Here is a 13,368-nt window from a genome sequence, read left to right on the forward strand (position 1 = left end):
ACAGAGTGAATTCCAGGACAGCCAGGGCTATGCAGAAAAACCCTGTCTCAAAAAACCAAACAAACAAAAAAGAGTGATCAGGGTGAGCAGGCCTGAGCCCATTGCTCAGCAGGCCTGACTGAGTCCATGTTTTCTGATGTCCTTTCTGTGTGAGCAGCCACACTGAGGAGGCCCAGGAGAGAAACAAAGGCAAGTAAAAACATTAACCCTTAAAACCACAGCCCGAGCTTCATGTCTGCTCTATTAAGGACAGGATGAAATACAAAGCTTCTTTGGTGTTTACTCATGTAAGTTCTGCTGGGATTAAATGGATGCATAGAGTTTGTCCCTGGTATGGATATAAGTTTCACAGAGCAAGTGCTCAGATAATGGCATTGACTGAAGGAGGCAGGAAGCCTGGAATTAAGTCTGTGGCTTTATAAACAGTCCAGCCAGTTTCTTCATATGTTCATATGTTTCTTTGTTCACACATTGATTGCACATGGCCTGTTCTGGCTTTGGATGAAATCTTCAGGAATGACAAACTCAGTGCCCACTTGGTTGCATGGATTCTGACCCTGGGAGCCTATGGTACCCTCCAAGTTGCACTGCTTTTAACTTCCCCCCAGCCGGTCATGTATATCTTCCAGTTTTTAGAGAGCATAACGGCAGGACTGGGTAGATGATTCAGTCTTTCTGGGCAAGAATGAGAAGCTGAGTTCAGATCCCCAGAACCCTATAAACACCCCAGTGCAGTGGCATTTGACAGAAATCCCACCACTCTAGAGGTTGAGATAGGTGGATCCCAGGGGTTTGCTGATCAGCAATTCTAACTAAAGAAGATGAGTTCTGGGCTCAGTAAGAGACCCCATCTCAGGAGAGAAATGGAAGCCACTAGAGATGTATGACATTCACCTCTTGCCTCCACATGAGCATATAAACACAGAAAATGTACAATGAAAATAATAAAATGAAGACTATAACAATAGCTCTCATATCTCCATAGGCGTTCTCCTCCAGGTTAAACTGTAGAAGCTTTTTTTGTTTGTTTTTAAGTTCTGTGAATCTTTTTGGCTCTTTCTAATTGGTGATTATTATAACTGACTTGATTTTATTGTAAAGCCTAGGGTCAGGGCATACCACTGATATCATGAATCTTTATTTTATAGCCACTCAGTCAGGAGAGTTGTAAGAAAATTATTTGTTTGCTTGTTTGTTTTAAATCCTGTCCACAGTTAATTCTTTTTTTTTTAATTAGGTATTTTCCTCATTTACATTTTCAATGCTATCCCAAAGGTCCCCCATACCCACCCCCCCAATCCCCTACCCACCCACTCCCCCTTTTTGGCCCTGGTGTTCCCCTGTACTGGGGCATATAAAGTTTGCAAGTCCAATGGGCCTCTCTTTGCAGTGATGGCCGACTAGGCCATCTTTTGATACATATGCAGCTAAAGACAAGAGCTCCCGGGTACTGGTTAGTTCATATTGTTGTTCCACCTATAGGGTTGCAGTTCCCTTTAGCTCCTTGGGTAATTTCTCTAGCTCCTCCATTGGGAGCCCTGTGATTCATCCAATAGCTGACTGTGAGCATCCACTTCTGTGTTTGCTAGGCCCCAGCATAGTCTCACAACACAGTTAATTCTAAACTGGTCTAGAGAACATGTTTGAATTTGGATCTCTGTGTAATATTTCTTTCACGAGTCCTACAGGTTTGTAATTACTAAACCAGCCTCAACCAGAGAGGACACTCTTTTGGTAATTTATGAAGGTTGGCCAAGCTCCTGACCATGGGTCAAAGTCAACCTCAGAGATACTAAAGGATCACATACATGAATATCAGCTGATAGACAATTTATGTAAAAATCCCCCATAAAGAAATGAGATCTAATCATTAAAGTAATGTATAATCAATAAGACTAGTGATATTGGTGGTCTTAGCACATTATGTTACAGACTGAACATAATAGTCTTTTAAGAATGACTTTACTAGGGGCTGGAGAGACGGCTCAGTGGTTAAGTGCACTGGCTGTTATTCCAGAAGACAGGGGTCCAGTTCCCAGCACCCACATGGCAGCTCAGACCTATCTGTAATTCCAGTTCCAGGCCTTTGGAGACCTTCATGAATGTTTACAAGCAGGTATATGAAACACCAATGAACATAAAACAAAAATGAATGATACATTTTAAAGAACAACTTTAACAAAGCACCAGACATTTAAGAAAAATATTTGCCTTCTGTGACTACAGTATCCACATATGCAAGAGAGCAATATATTGTCAGTATCATTTCTTGATAGTTACTTCTGGAAGAATACCATTATCTCTACAGAGTTTAATCCTAAGTGGTACCTATGACCTGCTATATTGACATCCTCTTATGATCATCAGAGTAGGAGCAGGTGATGTTCCATGGAACACTTTGATGTGACTAAATTTCGAATTCATTGCTAAAATCTGCCCCAATCAAAGATGTACTCATTCTCCATGTAGATCCACGCCTTCCCAAGACAGCAGAGCAGACAACAGAGAAAACAGTAGGGCCAGTTTCATAGAAGACATGTTACCTGTGATATCCAGATTCTAAATAAATCCCTGAAAAAGAAATAGCTGCTTTTAATATCTGCACCTAACACAAGGAAATAGTGGCATAAGTGATTTTCCTTTTTAAAAGAACTTTGATAACAAGTTACTGGCTTTAAAATACTTATTTTTTTTCTAAGTTATGGGTTTAGGGCATTTTTTTGACGAAGTTCCATATGGAAATCAAGATAAAACAAACAATAAAAATATATCAATTTCCTGAATTTCCTAAGTGATAATACATACTTTGCACATAAACATAAAATGAAAGCAAAGCCATCACGTCCTACTTCAATTTTAGTTTACAGATAACACATCTGTTAAAGTACATGAAAGGTCACATAAGCATCTTATTAAGTGAAAACCAAGCAAAAGCACAAACGAGGATGTAGATGAGCACCAACCCCTTTCCCGACACACTGAAAACCATCATCTGGTACTGTTTGTTGCACTTGTTAGAAGTTATTCCCAGGTGTTTAGCCTTCCCCACACTGCCTTAACACATGGCTCTAGCTTCAGCTAAACCAGATGCCAAATGGGAGACATTTTACAGTTCGGAGAAATCAGCATGCTGGAATGACATAGAACCCTCCAGCCAAGGCACATCCTCTAGGCTCCCAATTCCCTCACAGCTGGCATGGTGCTTCCCCAGCCTAACTGCACACTCTCCATAACTCTCACATTTGCCTCCCTTGTGGTCTCCAGAAGAATTATTCGACATTGACAGATTATATTCCGCTTTAAACTAGATTATGAAACTCTGCTCTAGGGACTGGATTAATTCTGCAAAAGACATATTTATCAGTGGAGCTCATGCCAACAATTTCCAAAAATAATATTTTAAGGATGCTTATAATAACATGCAGAGACAGAAACCATAGACTTAGAAAGAGCAACAGGCATGATGGCTTGGGTCTGGAAAGTGAACAGGGACAGATGCAGGAACAGATTAAATTGATAGCAGGTAAGACTCTAGCCATTGGGATGTAGAGGACAAAAGAGAGTTTCTATTCTCAAAGATGTGGACAAAGCAAAGATATGTAACATTTGAGAAAATGTCTGAGTCACTAAGATTATTGCAGATACATCTTCCTACCATAAAATATAAAATCACACTGAAGGAAAGAATCTTTGGGGAATATGGAGACTCCCTTAGGGACACTAGATAAGAAAACCTCCCTGAGGAGCTAACACTTGACTGAGAACTCAGTCAAAAGCCTAGGAAGGAGGGGACTGGGACATAGGCATTCATGATAAAGAGACCCAGCACTTAGAAGGATCTTCGGGAACTTGTGGTGTTTGAAGAGCTTGGAAAATCAGTGGTTTCCTGGAGGAAAGTAATCTAAAGTTTAGAACAACTCAAATCCAGGAAGGAAAAAAAAAAGATGTAGATAGGCCTTGTAAATTAACTTATCTTAGATTTTTTTATACAGATGCCAAAGTCCAACATAAAATCTTAAATCAGAAGCCTCCTGGAATGGGCCTCCAAAACATTATATTCTTTAGAAAGTCTTATTAAGCATGGGGTTTTCTATTCCACTTGCTTGGGATGAAATGACCAAGTGAAAAGGAAACACATGATGGCCATAGTGTTATTTTTAAAAAGAGGCAAACGTTTTCACGTGAGAGGGTGTTTAATTTAGATGTTTCTACTTCATTGGAGAAACCTCATCTTACCCTGTGTAACATGGTGAGATCTTCCGGATTCCTAGAGCCCGGCACAGTCTCCCCTGAGTTCCCAGCAGTACTGCGGAGGCATCAGGATGAAGAGGCTGCGCCCTAGCATCTCTCCTTATTCTTTTTCATAGTGTTCTCTCTTAAAAATCACAATAACTCAAGGATGCCAGTTTCAAAATGACTTCTGGAAATAAAAATTGTTCAAGAAGACCTACATATTTTTTCTTTGTGATAGGTTACTATCATATCAAATAGCCAGTACATTAATAAAGAACACATGCAAACAAGACAGAAAACAGAAACAATAAAAAAAAACAAATAAAAAATGTAAAGATAAACTTGACATGTTTACATTAAGTATGGCCACAGAAACAGCATTTGCTATAGCTGGTTCATTTTGAAACCATGACCTCTTTGCTTGGGTTAATTTTACTGTGGTGTATCATTGTAAATAAAGAGGGTTATCAGAACTGAAGCGACCTACTGTCTGTTGGAGTCTAACAGAGAGAGAAACTATAGCAAGTCGAAAAAGAGTGAAAAGAGAAGTGCTGCAAGAGATAAGGACCCCACCTCCCATCTTTTCTCTGCATGTGCTCTCAGTCTTACAAGTCTTCAAGTGCAGGGGAAGGGGGACAGCTTCACAGGTGTGTGCGAACAGGAGCAGATAGCATTTCAAGAAGAGAATCAGCTGTCTGTGACAGCTGGGCCTGGATGTATGTCAGACCTGGCCGTCACTTTACAGAAGACATGAGCTAGGGCATGTCTATGACTCAGCCCTCCGCCCTTGCCAAAGTAGTAGTTCTCCAGATAGCAAACCACAGGAAAGGAAAAACAGAGAGCCAAGAGAGAGACTAGGAAGAGAAACTGCACACACAGAGCCCCGTTGGTTACTGAATGGTGACGTGTGCTAAGAAGAACCGCTGTGTTCAGGAAGGCAAAAGGCATACACCTAACATATCAACACACACGTGGTTATTTTCAGTCACACTAATTACGTCCCCTGCATGGTGCTTACAGATAATTAAAACCAGATGTTTAAGATGTGGCTCAACCACTACCCTGTATCCTCTGACATCCCCCTCGGCCTTCCTGTACCATTTTCAAGAAACTGGCTGTTTGCCTAAAAGTAAAGGAGGGGTAGATGAAAGAAAAAATAGTTATAGGCTGCAGCGGTCCTCTCCTGCTGATGAGTGCCTGCTGATGTGTGGTGAATACAGCTGGCTTTAAAGACCTCTCTAAGGGAGAGTTAAAAATCGCAGGGTTTTGGAGGCAGTTAAGATTCTTAAAGGATTATTTATTCAATGTGCTATCAATTTATATTTTTTTCAGGAAATTCTTTCAAAATTGTCAGCTACACATAAATAAACCTTGATACCCACCCTCTGTTACACACGTGTGTGCCTGAGTGTGCCTGTAACAGTGAACTCCAACATATGGAGAGAAGTGTTTCTTGGAACCCAATTGATCTGGCCTCCTTCCTATGGTTGCATTCTCCAGTGTGTGTGCTGAAGCTTGCTTGTTCCACAATATGGGGGAAATTTCTGGAGTTTAAACAAACATGGGAAAGCAGGCTCACATAATGCCAAACAGGTTTCTTCTCAGAGTTTTCAATATGCTGCTATTCTAGATACTGTAGAATAGCTCTCAAAGTTAGCTGACCCAGAGTCTTGCAAATTACCTCAAGAGGAAAGAGCTGCAGGGAGCAAATGCTGATCTCTATTAACCCATGGTGCCTGTGCCGTCTCTGTTTAAATTTTCTCTATGTGAAGGAAAAACAACAAAACAAAACAAAACAAAACAAAAAAAGCACCACTTCTTAAGATGGCATTGCCATATGATAGATCGAAATCAAAATCTATGGCTTTGTTTCCTCACTCAGAATCCTGACCGACCTCCTTTCCAACTCTGCGCTTTTAGGAGGATGGAACCAAGAGTGATTTACTTCATTTCTACTGTGATCGCTTTTCAGATATCTGAGAGCAACACTCATTCCCACAAACTTCCCATGTAGTTCTTAATTGGATGGGTCAGTCTGGCAGCTGCATAACCTCTTCGCCACTGTTGTCTTTCAAATGTATGACTAGGAATTTAACTCACATTTATAGATGGAGCCTTGGATCTTACACATTTGTTCGTTCCTTGAGACACATGACTTGGCCTAATTTTTAAGTAAATCATTAAAACTTGAGTTCTAACTGTTGAACTATTTCTGAGTTCTAATTGTATCGAATTCTTTGTAGTTGTTGGTCCCTATAACTGCTTGCACAGACAGGATCATTTAAGACTCTTGCATGAACATGAACCCACTGTACTTGACTGTAATTCCTTGGCTGATAGTCTACCTTTGGGTCAATTGTTCTATCTTTTCTTAGATGTCTCCTTGTAGAAAATTACCTCAGTTCCATGCAGATTTTATAACTTGGGAAATGTGGGAATGTTCCCTATACAGACCTCCTCCAGCCAGACATGACATCATGGTTTGACAGTAGGTTAGTCTTCCAACCCACACCATAGCAGTCAGAAACATTCTTCTAGACCGGTAATGAATATCCAAATATAATGGAAGACACCATCAAGTTCTTTCTGTAATTAAGATACTAATATGACCTGCAAGTTGAGATACCCTATGCCTCCTCTATAAGGACATCCACGGTGCAGTGATGTCACTTTCCATGGTGAATTTGGAATGGCAGTGGAGTAGGAACAGGCTAGTCTCTGAAGAGAACAGACTATCCGTGGCTGGGAAGTAACTATATCACAGGAGGGTCTGGAGGTCACGGAGGGGAAAATCTCCATGGCCATAATCAGGCGAGCCTGGATTCGTTTTGGTTTTGTTTCCTCCCTATAAAATGTGTGAGGTGTGGGGAAATGACCTAGCTTGCTTATGTCATGAAGATGACCCAATGGCCATTTTTAACCTGTGCCCACTGGTGTGATTTAACATGGAGTAGATGAGGTGATGGGTTCAGTTCTCTGCAGGACAGAACTCCTGTTAAAAAGCAAATACATGTGAATTCCATATATTTAGTGGCTGTTCTGGGTGGGGGGAGCTTATTTAAAGAAGAAATGACCTTTAAAACTGTAGCTCATTTCATTTCCTTTAATTTTTTTTTAAAAAAACAATAGTTTCTACCATTTGGCAAGTTGAAATGTCTCGACTAATTTTCAAAATCCTCAACAATTTAATTGGAACACAGAAGAGAACAAAAACCTGCAGAGCTTGTCATTTTAAGAACAAGTATTACTTTCAAATTGCTTTTCCTCCCTCAGCTCTGACCTGCCAGATTCCAGCCCACAGTGAATTCTTGCATCCGGGCTGATCCGGCAGAAAGGGAACGCATGCTCACGGAGGCCCTTCTCTGTGGGCATGAAGGACAGAAGGACAGGAGGACAGAGGACAGCTTCCCTGAAGTGGGGAAGAACATTCCAGAGCCCTGATTCACCCACGGTTCTAGTCTCTTCCAGAGGCACCAGACCTTGGAATGACAATGGACGAAGGTGAAGTAGGAGATGGTTCTGGAAAGTACACTGTGTCATCCCAGGTAACAGCCAGCTTGAAAATTAAAAGTTGAACAGGGAGCCCAGCATGGTGGCACATGCCTTTAATCCCAGCACTTGGGAGGCAGAGGCAGGTGGATTTCTGAGTTTGAGGCCACCCTGGTCTACAAAGTGAGTTCCAGGACAACCAGGGCTATACAGAGAAACTCTGTCTCGGTGGGTGGGGGGAGGGGGAGAGGAACAGGGAAACAGGGAAACAAGATATGTAACTCAGGCTGAGAGCTGTGGATCACCACAACAGCGCAAGCATTGCTGCTCTGCTCACGTCAAAATCTATGGCTTGACGTGGTGATGCTGTTTCCAACCCATGTCAATGCAAACTAAGGATAGAAAGCTCACTGACTTATCTAAGACTATACACACATCTGCATGAAGGTACAATATGCACAGGTAAGTGCCGTTATTGTTCCCTAATTAAGGGATGACCAGTGAACTGTTGATGTTAAAACAGAACTTGAGGAGTTCTGACATGTCTTCATCCACAAAAGCAAACCACAATCAAGATGATGGGTGTGTACATTATGGGTACAGGTTCATGTTTGTCTGGTTCTCATTATCTCTCTCTTCCCCGTTTTCACCCCAAGGCAACTGATCATTAATTCCAAATTTAGAAACTCTCATATAAGGAATCCCATGGCATGCACTTTTTGTCTGTCTAACTTTTTAATTCACTAAAAGAACTGTTTGAGACTCAATCATGTTACAGGTCATTAGTTTACTCCCTTTTTTTTTTCTTGCTGAGTAGTACTCTGTTGCCTAGCAGTAAAACAGGTTTCTTTTTTTTTTTTTAACTTTATGCCTGTTCATAAATGTCTTCCAAGTGTTAAACTCTTCTTTAAAAAGCTGTTAAAACATAAGAAAGCTCATTTGATAAATGAATCATTTTTCATATACTTATTTGCTATCATCTTTATTGAGATGTCTATTCAAACATTTTAATCTGTGAGTTCTAGTACTGAACTGTACGAGTTCCTTATGAATTCTAATCTCTCAAGTATTTCCTCCTAATCTGTGGATGTGTGTGTGTAATCTTTTGCAGAGCAACTGTTTTAAGCAGGCTGCAACTTCGTGACATTTCATGTCCTGCTGAAGAAAAAGTTAACAATTTGTTTAGATTGTCCTGTTTTCTTGGACCAAGTCTGTAAATTTAAACTCCTAAATATAATCCTAAACACATTTGAGTTGTTCTGTGATGTGGGGTCACTACTTTCCTTTGCATGGGTCTATCCAGTGTTGTCCTGGTTGCTTGTGGAACCGATCATTCCTTGTTATACTAACTGGAAGTCAATAGACATGCATGGGGCTGTGGCTGGATGCTCTTCTCATGTCTGTAGCCACTGTACTACAATGCTTTCCATAGCCACTGGTGAAAGGTTGACTATTGTCTAATCAGAATTTTATACCTCTGCAACCATACCTTAGTTTCTTTAGGCCTAGTTTGTTCCCAATAAAACAATTTAAGCAATGAAATAAATTAGCTTATATAATTATACTGGTCATAGTGTTAGGAACACTGAATACCCTACAGTGAGCTGATTCATCACTGGGGATCTGGTGAAGGACTATGCCCTGTCCAATTGACCTGACAACCCACCTCAGAGGGCATTTAGTCTTATCTTATTTTTGGAATGGATGGTGTCTTCTTATTTCTGTCTGGGAATCATATTTTTGGCTTGAGGTACTTCTTGGATGTGGAATTCTACTTCTCATCTCAGTTCTCTGTCAGCAAGCTCTGACTGGACCTTGAAGAGACAGGTCTCATCTTCTCTTGCAACTCAAGACACCCAGTGATCCATGATATTCCTCACTTAAAGCTTTCTTACATGTGACTCCTATTATTCTAAATCCAGCTTTTCAAAATCCACATGGAATCTACCTGTCTGGCCTCCTAAGTCCAGAGACATTCGTGCACTAACCCTGTATTCCCAGTCTACCTAGTACTGCAGATAGAAACAATGAGTAGTATACTTAAAAGAAGCCCTTATCCACACTGCTATAAATCACCTTGCCAACCTCTTCTCTGTTTTAATAATAATAATAACAAACCTGGATTTTTCTATATCATCCTTAAAATAACAGTATCAAAATAAACACGCAGTTTTGTAAAACTTATTTTGCAATGAGAGGAAAATCTGCTACTGTACTACTAGGCCTGCTCAGGCCCTCACTCTTCAGTGCCTAAAGTGACTGCATTCTTATTTGTTCTCTAGGGAGAGTCCCAGTCTGTCATGAAACTCACCCACTTTCCCCAGCAGACCCAGTGCTGTTTAACCCTGACCTCTGTGCTCATGAATGAACTTTAATCATGCATGTATGGGTTTCCAATAACAATGCCGTGAGCAGGCCTATGCTCAATAGCCTCTTTATTTTATTTATTTTTTTATTTTCTCTACGAATTTCCCAAATTGACCTTTGTATGCCAGAGTCTTCAACTGGGATCACATTTTGTTTACTTGAGGACGGACACGCTGTATGAAGAGAGCAATCCACACTTGTACATTCTTTTGTGTAAATCACAGGCATAATCACAAACCATTTCAGCTCTGTTTAAGAACATTTTATGATAAACAAAAACACAAATGCAATCTTGGGAAATGAATGTTTGCCAAATGGGGACCACCATTCCCCCCTTTCTCTGGTTTTAATGAATACAAGCAAGCCCCACACTCAACATTTAAGGTGTCTAGTGATTACATCTCCAGAAAGAGGGACAGCTGTAATTGAGGTTCCGAAGATGATCATACACTTTCCAAGGAAGTCAGAGATTATTGGGTGCATGCCGAGGGAACGCATAATCAAAATAGGGTCCAATTTTATTGGCTTTTCTGATTTCTATTTTTAATGGGTAGTAGCAATCTTTAAAAACAATATGAGGGGAATTCATCTCTACAAAGAATACTCATCTTTTTCCTACTTCATAAGTGGGGTGTTTTTTGTTTGTTTGTTTGGTTGGTTGGTTGACTTTAGTTAGAGGCTGAAGGTCTGTCTCCTCAACAGATATGTTGAAGCCATTAGAGAACATACCTGTATTGAGGAAGGTGGCCTCTAGCAAAGTAAGTGTGCTCAAAAGGAGGTTATGACAGGATTAATACTGTAAGAGGACACATCAGAGATTCCTTCTCACTGTGCATTGTCTCTATCTCAGAGAGAAAGAGACCATTTGCAAGCCAAGCAGATTCTCCTTATCAGAAACCATAGCACTTGGAGCTCAGCCTTGGACTCCTAGCTCTGGGATGTAAAAAAAAAAAAAAAATGAATGGAGTCTGTTGAAGTGATCCAAGCCCTGTAATTTTTGCTATGGCGGCAGGAGTGGCTTGGCAGGGACTCTTTCCTTCATGTGGACTGAGGGCAGTGAGAACAGCTGCCCCCTCTCTTTGGGTCAGCACTGTGTTCTCCTGGACTCACCTGAAGTGGCATAGTGTTGAATAAGCATCCTGTGGCTAAAGATGGACTTTAAAACTGAGTCTATTAAAGTGAATTGGGGGAAGTGTTCATATTTTTCATTGACTTCAGAATATATAATATTGAAAGTCTCTCTAAAAACCCTTATCTATCAGAGACAGAAGCTAAGAAGTGATGAACTTTAATAAGGTTAACTATCCGTCTTCAGGTCCTAACTGTACTGATGCTTAGAGGATAGACTGAAATAGTGGAGACTTTTCCCAGCAGCAGTTCCTTGGGATGCCCTAGAATCTGAATTATAAACACACACTCAGCTGCTCGGGCCTCCCCTATTTCCTCTGCCTGGGGAATGTCCTCAAATCCGGCTTGGCCCAGACTCTAGTCTGTCTTAGGAAGGACATGTTTCCCTGTCCTCAACTGTTCAAACAGACCCTCCCCTTCACCACAGACTACAAACATGCTTTTGGAAAATGTGACCTCATCCCAGGGTAAGCTAGGTTCATTTATAGCCATGAAGACCCAGGAGCTGCCGCCAGCCCTGCAGACATGGGAGGAGAAGGGAGAAATCTGAAAATAAGGATTGGGTATATAGTGGGTGTCTGTACTACCTACAAATTAATTTTGAAAAATTTGTATGCATTAATTTTAGATTTCTGCTTGGCTTTGACAAGAATAATCAAAGACACCAGTCGGGAACTGGCTATCAATCCTGTTCTAAAACTCCATCCCAGAGCTACTGGAGGTGATTTGCAGGCACATGGGAGCTGAAAAGCACAGGTTTTCTTTAATAGTGAGGTTATAAGGCATTGAGTCATAACCAGATCTGTGCCCACTGGTTCTGAGCCCTTTGACCTTCTCTCCATCCCAGCTCTTTCCCCCTGCCTCCCTGCTGCTCAGGGATGTTTTCTTCTCTCATTCCACCGAAACAAAATCCTCCTGCACACGAAGTGAGCACAGGTTCTCTAACATCCCCATGATGGTCTACAGGGATGATGGAGTGGCCCGTGTTACACTATATCTCTCAGCACACTCTCGAGACCATAACTACAGGGAATGTAGAGGTGGTAAAGATGTCAGGTCTTCCTTTTGGACAGTTTTAAATTCACCTACATTTCAAAGAAAGATAAAATGTTGGCATCTGGAAGCATTCTTCCACAGAAAAGAAGGAACAATGAGAAAAATGAGAAAGGAGGATTTAGAGTAGAAGCCTACTTTCTGAACAGGAGAAAGATGGGGTAAGGATCACCCCATGAAACTCCCTTCCCATCTTACTCTCACAGGTCCTTCGAACAAGGATATGGAGCTTCTATTCAAACTGGGACAGCCATAAAGAAGACAATATTTTTGATATCCCTAGCTGAGGAAGATGGCATTATTAGAAAGAATACGAACAGCTGAGGCAGATCACAAGAAGGCAGAAGGTCTTCACCCTCCCTACCCACACATCCAAAAGGAAAAAGAAAAAAAATAATAGATGACAAGCTCTTACAGTTCCCAGAATCACCCTGCATCCACACTTGATCTAATTCTGAAAAGGAAAAAAAAAAAAACATATTGTTCTATGTGGTCCCTCAAAGCGCCAACAAAATGCCTTGAGGATTTTATTCCCTGCTGATCTATCAGCTTGCTGGGGAAGTCTTTCTCCAAGGAGGCAGGGATGAGTGTCGATGACCCACACATCAACCAGTCAACAGCGCCCATTGCACTTCTTCCTGGTCCTGCTTCTAACCTCCGCAAGAAGACAATGGGTTCTGATGACCTCTCTGCCCACCAGGGAAGTAAAATGTCAGCAAGATGGAAAAGAGCCACAGCCTTTTGGAGATGAAAACAAAGGTCAAAGTTCTGAGATGGAATGGGGAGGACAGAGTCCCAGGAATGCTAACAGCAACTTGGCAGCCGAAAGAATGAGCAGGGCAGAGGGGAGTGGAAAGGGCTCAAAGTGTATGTCAACTTAAAGGAGTAAAAGAGGAGTAATTGTCTTGACAGATTCAACAACATGCCTGGAGGCAGAGGGGAGCAGGGCCCCGAGCTTTGCTGAGGCACACAGTAAGTTATAGCAGGGACATAAACAGCACAATCCAGTCTTCCCTTGGGCTACTGCTGTTATTTTAACCCTGTGCAAAGGGTCATGGTGTTCTTGCTCTGATAATAAAAGGATGCTGGGAAAGGACT

The 13,368-nt window shown here is 41.3% G+C and overlaps 1 protein-coding gene across 1 annotated transcript in view, besides 1 other annotated feature; it reads right to left on the minus strand.

Moving 5' to 3' along the window:
* The window catches only part of P3h2 (prolyl 3-hydroxylase 2), a 146,530-nt gene that overhangs the window by 77,165 nt on the left and 55,997 nt on the right, over window positions 1–13,368 (minus strand). The window lies entirely within an intron of this gene.
* Window positions 4,390–6,395: an enhancer, noted in NCBI's record as "VISTA enhancer mm1097". NCBI's record gives its function as "enhancer in: limb[7/10] | nose[10/10]" and the evidence as "EXISTENCE:transgenic organism evidence [ECO:0001131][PMID:17130149]".

This window comes from Mus musculus, chromosome 16, assembly GCF_000001635.26.
Source record: "Mus musculus strain C57BL/6J chromosome 16, GRCm38.p6 C57BL/6J".
Classification (NCBI taxonomy): Eukaryota; Metazoa; Chordata; class Mammalia; order Rodentia; family Muridae; genus Mus; species Mus musculus.